The sequence below is a fragment of the Tupaia chinensis genome, unplaced genomic scaffold (assembly GCF_000334495.1).
Source record: "Tupaia chinensis unplaced genomic scaffold, TupChi_1.0 Scaffold000211_1, whole genome shotgun sequence".
Classification (NCBI taxonomy): domain Eukaryota; kingdom Metazoa; phylum Chordata; class Mammalia; order Scandentia; family Tupaiidae; genus Tupaia; species Tupaia belangeri.
In genome coordinates this window covers 1,463,015-1,468,621 of record NW_006159686.1, presented here as the reverse complement: position 1 = coordinate 1,468,621, position 5,607 = coordinate 1,463,015, and positions in this window count along the sequence as shown.

Below are 5,607 nucleotides of genomic sequence, written 5' to 3'. Positions count from 1 at the left end.
CTCAGGAAAGGCCTTTGGAAAAGAGACCGTAGGGAAGCCTGCCTTCACCCTGCATGGCGGCCAACCTGAAAGTCTCCAAGAGCCACGTCACTGACTGCAGACGGTTCATCTCCTCTTCAAATACTGCAGCCTGAACTGGGATTTGAACTCCTGCATGTCTCCCTTTGCTGGGAGGGTCACCGCTGGGGTACTTTCTTCCCCACGATCAGAAAGCAGCACCTCGAAACCGTCTTGTGGCAAGTTGAGCTTTGCGGGAAGAACTGTTCTCACACGTAAGTGGCTAGGACGCACCGGGACGCGGAAGTGGCATTGCATGAAAGTCATGCACGAGAGGGCGGCTTGGGAATCACAGAATCAAAGGGACGCGATCCAGTATTTCAAACGAAGTCACGCCTCATTTGTCCCCGCTCCATTACAATGGGGGAAGTTAGATGTCGTCTTCCCGGGCCGCTGTCTCAGATGCGGGCTTAAATGTCTTCTGCTTTATACACACAAAGGGGCTCTTCCACTCGGCTGTCGGTGGTAGGCAGTCAGCTCAGCTCTCTGTGGACTGAAGCCACTCTCTCTCGGAAAGCTGCGCCACCGCGGTAATGGCGCCCCCAGGGCTAGCGGGCATGGGCCCCGTCCAGCCTTACACAGAAATTACACCCTGGCTCCTTGGTCGAGCGGGGCGCCTGTCTGACGTTAGCACCTGATCCTGATCGTGTTTAAGAGAGTTTTTTTTTTTTTTTTTTTTTTTTTTTTTGCTATAGGGCGCGTGTGCTCGCCAGAAAGACAGAGAGAGACAGAAAGTGAGAAATCACCCCCCGGGGGATGGCCACGCCGCAATCCCTTCTCCTCCATTCTCCTCTTGGGATCTTGGGCACGCACGCACATGCGCCCAGCGTGAGTTTTAAGCCACCAGGTCCAGGACGCGAACCACGGTCGACTACATGGGAGTCCGGCGACATAGCCATTACGCTAACTGCTGGTCCTGATCATGTTTAATATCTGCAAACTTTGGGGGTCCAAATTCAGGGTGCGAAGGGCAGAGGGAGCGCTGGAAGCAAGGCCGGCTGGTGTGAGCGCACAGGGAACCCTTGCCTTTCACACCCACTCAGCAGGCGCCGACTGAGCCGTGGGCGCCGTCAGCCTCTGTCCTTGTGCACAGAGCGCCCAGATGGGGCACACACGTGTACAAGGAGGCCGAAGTGTACAAGGGGTAAGAAGTTCCACTCACACGTGTCTCACCGGAGCGGCCGTGGAGGGAGGCAGCTGCTGGCATGGAGCGAGGAAAAGGGGTCTGCGGAAAGAACTCGGAGCGCGTGGCCATGGATCATGGGATGCCCAGCAGCCCAGAGTGGCACCTGCAGGGGGGCCCTGGGGGAGTGGGCTGGAGCTGGTCCGCGGGTCGTGTCCAGGAGGCATGGCTGGGGAGAAGACAGGGCTGAACCGAGCGGAAGAGAGGAAGTGGAGACGGGAGGGAGCGACTTCTCCCAGGGGCTCCTGCGGGAGAGGAGCTGGTGCGGCAGCCGGGGCGGGGGACTTACAGCACCAGGGCTTAGAGATTGGCAGGCAGCACAGCCGAGAAGGCGACGAGGGGAGCCGGGTGCATGGCCAGAGCCCCGTGTGTGTGCAGCACGCGTGTGCCTGTGATGGGCTGTCAGGCGGGCGTGCACCGCGGCACGGGGCCATGCCGGCGTGCACACACGCTCACAGCCTTCTCTCTCAGTCACTCGTGGGAGAAATCAACACATTTCACTTTGAAGGAAAAAACGATGGGAGGAACCTTCAACTGGTATCGAGTCCCCCGGGCCAAGGTCCACGGTAACATTCCCTGACAGGCCCAAGACATGCCAACTACACGGATTCCCTGAACGTGAGAGCCCGTGAGCTCCAGGGCCGCGCAGGCAAGCTCAGCTCCCTGCAAGGAAGGGCACTGGCTCCAGCTGGCCAGCTCCTCGCTCCGCGGGGGGCTCACGGGCTACACCCTGCCGCTTTGCTTTTAGACAACTTTGTCGGCGGCAGCCAGGACACAGCGAGCCGGCCCGGGAAGGAGCCGCAGGACAGACACGCCCAGCTGTGCCTCATGTACCACTCGAGCGGTCACCCACCTCTGCTCAGGGACCTCTGCAGACCAGTTGTTCTGTTCAGAGGCAGCTCGGTCTGCCTGGGGCACACCGATTTCCAGAACATCGGGGGCAGGAGAGAGCTTCCTCCAACTGCAGGGGACTGCTCACATGTAAGCTCACACTCAGACCCACACCCACGCGGTGCAGACTGCCACTCCTCCAGAAATCCCTCTGTCCTGCATGTCCCCCGAGGACTTGGCAGGCTGTGGAAGCTGAGAGACCTCGTGTCTGCCAGAGGGAAAGCGTCTGTGCCCGCTCGTGCCCAGTGCTGGGGCCACGTCAGAACCCCCGCCTGCCTCAGGGACCCGCGCCCTCGCTGGCTGCTGGGATGTTCTGACCAAGGCAGCCCTCGGGCAGGGACAGTTCGTTAGCCAGCTTCTTTGTGGGGACAGACCATGATGGGGAGCACGCCGACTTGGCCGAGCGCTCCTTCACGTGGTCGCGCACTGATTAACTCACATCCCCGTTTACCGCGGAGATCCCTGCTAGAGTCAGCTGCGCATGGTTCTTGGCGTGTGCCAGGAGCCGATGAGCGTGGGCGGCCGAGGAGCGGCGCGTGGGGATGCCTTTGCTCCTCTGCTGCCGGCCTGAGAGCACCCTCACGCAGGTTAGGACATGCGCCCTCGCAGAGCGGGGCTGCACTCGCGTGTGCGTGCGAGAGAGAGCGCGTGCATGTGTGAGTGTGCGTGTGTAAGAGTGTGTGAGGATGTGTGAAAGTGCACTGTGCGAGTGTGTGTGTGTGCATGTGTGACAGTGCATATGAGAGTGTGTGTGTGCACGAGTGTATGCATGTGTGAGACTATATGCTTGTGTGAGCGTGTAAGTGAGAGTGCATGTGTGTGAGACTGCGTGTATGAGAGGGTGTGTGTGTGAGAGACTGCCTGTGGGAGAGAGTGTCACACGACGGGCAATGTGCTGCACACTGTTCCCGTCACTCTCAGTTAGGGACAGTTTTGACTCCAGGCGACACTTGCTGCGTCCAGCGATGACTCTGCTGTCCCCTCGGAGGCAAGTGTTGCAGGGACCCGTCGGTAGAGACCAGAGAGGCTGCCCAGCACCCCGCACATGCACAGCCCCCACAGCCAGTGGTGTGACCCAAATGCCCAGAGCACCGAGGGCGGCATGGCAACACAGCACCCTGTCCCGCGAGGCCACCCACACAGAAAGGTCCCGCGTTTGTGTCCAGGGACCACCCTGAATATGTCATGCATGTGTGCAGCCCATGATCCGGGACTGGCTGGGCCGGGGTGGACCTGACAGGGCCACGTGGGTGAGGGGCTCTCTCTGTCTCTCGGTCTCTCGGAAGGAAACCTCACACAAGAACAGCTAGCTCGTCGGTATGAGCGTGTTTACTTCCTGGGTTGTTTGGACTGTTCTTCCCCAGATGACTTCGCCCTGGATTTCTTTAGGCAGAGGAGGGAAGCACGTCTCCCCACGGGCAAGTGGTGCTGTATCGCCTGTCGGAGCCCCGGCACCCGCGGAGCTCACGGCCGGGCCGACTCTGTCCACGTGCTCCCGGTGCAGGGGTGCACCCCGATGGTGGGCGAGGGACAGCTCAGGTAAGGCAGGTGGTCCTCCCTGGAATCCGGGCAGCCCGACAGCCCCGCGGTGCAGGTTAGAACCCCCAACGTCCCACAGAGGGCTACAGCTCTGGCATTCTCAGACCCAAGAAAGCAACGTAAGTTCTGAAGGCAGATTTCCATTTTGGAAACAAATGTCGGAGAAATGAGCTGCACGAGGCCCCCGGGGCCTTCACCTGTCCTCGGCTGAAAACGAGTCATTAAAAGGAGTGCGACGCTGGCCCGTGTCTAAACGGTGAGGCCGGTCACCCCGAATCAGAGGCGTCCTAGTGTACAGAACCGAGAGGGGGGGAGGCCTTTCAACTCATCAAAACCTCGCGAAGGAAGCCGCCCTTTGTACCTGCGCTTTCCGTATCCTGGCCTGACATCTATGTTGAATCAGAACTCGGCTTACAAAGCGAAGCCGGTACAAAAGCCAGCGCATCGCCATCCCGGAGGTGAACTCTGCACCCCTCGGCTGGACGGGGCCATTACTCTCATAGGAAAAATAGGTCTCTTTAATCAGCTTTAAAAAACACGGGGAACAGCCACTTCTCTTATTTAAAAGTTTAACTTTACTTTCATCAATTTATAATCAGAGTTCCTCTGGAATGTTTGATTCCTGACAAACAAGGATAAAAGTCCTGTGCCCCTATTGCTAATGAGATGATAGAACAGCAGGGATCGAGTTTTTAATTACTGCGGGCGAAGCGCTGCAGAGGTGCCGGTGGTATTTTCTGCTGCATGTCTAAGTTGTAACTTCAGGGTTATGACAGTCCTGCTGAGCGCCGCAGCCTTTGATGGTCGCGCTCTGTCTCCTGAGAACACACAAAAATCTCGGAGCCGGGATCCTGGGGGTTGGCAATTATTGGTGTAACCTGGCACAGGTCTGTCTGCTACCACCCTTGCTCGGTGAGGATCTGGTTTCTCACTGCCCGCAGTCTCCTCAGCGGGAAATCGGACATTCGCACCGTCGGGGAACCTGCCCGCCAGAATGCTGTCCGTCGCCTGGGACCGGCGTGGGCTTCCGCTACTAACAACACGCTTAGTGGGACCGGCAGGTTTCCAGTGCTGACTTTCTCATTTCTTTTCAAAGTCATGCTTGGAATTATTAAAAAGAACCGTGTTTTATGCACATCTGTGGACGTGTCCCATAGCGTCACTCTAAGCTACTGAAATTCACTTCTCTGGGTAAGCCCTCTGTAACAGCGGGCAGCCAACACCTGGGAGTGTTACAGGTGCCACTCTGGGTCAGAGGAAGCGTGAATGTCCTTTCCCTGCTCGAAACAGAAATTGAGAGTGGATTCCATCGATTCTCATGTTCACACGCGCACACACACGCACGCACACCTCAGTGGAGGTCAGGTTTGTTTCTAATCTGCTTTTAACTGTGGAAACGGAAGCGCAGGACTGATCCAACCCATGGGCAGTGACAGGCAGTCTGAATCCAAGCAGCCAGTCCTCACCAGGCGGCCGGCCGGCCAGGACATTTGCACACTCGCGGGATCTCTAAGTTACAGAGAAGAGCCAAGCGTCGGGGTGCAGGCACAGGCCGCCTCTGCCTGGCGACGGCACCGAGGGCTTGGCCATCAGCCTCGGATGCTCCTTGGGCCGCCACGTGGGAGGAAGCCTGCCCGTGGGAAGAGCTATAAGCAGCAAAGGCGAGTGGACCCCGGGCCTTCCCTCAGAGTCGGAGTTTACAGAGCCCGTTAGGCTCCCCACCTACCCTTCAACTTGCTCGGCCTCGAAAGAAGCTTTTACCGCCACTAAAAGGCTAGCCACGCACGGCTCACGCTCCCCTTGCAAAGGAAGTTCAGAACTAAGCATGACGTGGTTTGCGGCAATCCCGCAGCCCCGTTTGTGCTGGTCAGGGTGGAACGAGGCTGCCACGAGCCGGCAGCCGCCCCCGGGTCCGAACCGCGGGGCGGGGCTCCCTC